The 1,218-nt window shown below is 44.7% G+C and overlaps 1 pseudogene; it reads right to left on the bottom strand.

Moving 5' to 3' along the window:
• Positions 1 to 284: 284 nt before the first annotated feature.
• The window catches only part of LOC115272405, a 1,634-nt pseudogene continuing 700 nt past the window's right edge, over positions 285 to 1,218 (bottom strand).

The raw sequence follows: 1,218 nt of genomic DNA on the forward strand, positions 1-1,218 counted from the left end.
GGATTAATAGTATTTAAACATCCATGATTGTACAAATATTCACCTAAGTTTATTTCCAGTATAGTTTCACATTAGTGTTCTCAATCCATCTCTATATTTTTTGGAAACTCTCGTCATGTCACAGACAACAAGATGGGGCAGAAACATAGTTGAGAACTAGTCCATTTTTCAAACCATCTATGCCTCGGCAGAGCACAGTCTCACATGCAGCTTCTGATTTCTGCATCGGAGATCTCCTTCCTACACAGCCTGCACCAACATCTATGGTACAACACAGCAGAGTTCTATGTTACCAAAATCACTAGAGACTCTTTCCTTTCAAACTTCCTCCTGAGTGCGTTTTGCACCTCCTTGTTCCTCAGGCTGTAGATGAGGGGGTTCAACATGGGGATCACCACAGTATAAAACAGAGAAATCACTTTATTGATATCCAGGGAGGGACTGGAGCCTGGCTGCACATAGATGAAGAAAAGAGTCCCATACAGGAGGAGACAACTGCCAGGTGAGAAGAGCAGGTGGGGAAAGCTTTCTGCCTCCCATCAGCGGTCTGGATCTTCAAGATGGCCACCAGGATGCAAACATAGGAGGCCAAGATGATCAGGCCGCTGAGCACTACGACAGCCCCAGCCAAGATGAGGAGCACTAATTTATTGATCCAGGTGTCTGCACATGCTAGGGAAAGCAGTGGTGAAATGTCACAGAAGAAGTGATTGATGATATGCGTCCCACAGAAGGGTAAGCGGAAAGTGAGAATTGTATGAGTCATGGTGCTTATGAGAGCCATGGCATATGGCCCTGCCACCAGCTGCACACAGACCCTCTGGGACATAATGACTGTATACAACAAGGGCTTACAGATGGCCATCTACCGGTCATATGCCATGGAAGCCAGGAGGAAACATTCAGATACCATTCAGAAATACTTAATTATCAAAAAGAAACCAGAGAACCACCTCTGTGGTTCAAACTCATGAAGTCCATGAAAACCCATGTAAGAGATGCCTTTTTTCTCTGCAAAGATATCACACAGCATCTTGGGGACAATGAAAGAAGAGGAACAAATATCTACAAAGGACAAGTGGCTGAGAAAAAAGTACATAGGAGTGTGGAATCTGAGATCAGTGCGTATGAGAATGATCATCCCTATGTTACCCCCCAGGGTGACAAGATAGATGATGCACAGCATGATGAAGAGGACAATCCGCTGATGGACAATAT

Source organism: Suricata suricatta, chromosome 11 (genome assembly GCF_006229205.1).
Source record: "Suricata suricatta isolate VVHF042 chromosome 11, meerkat_22Aug2017_6uvM2_HiC, whole genome shotgun sequence".
NCBI classification, from domain to species: Eukaryota; Metazoa; Chordata; class Mammalia; order Carnivora; family Herpestidae; genus Suricata; species Suricata suricatta.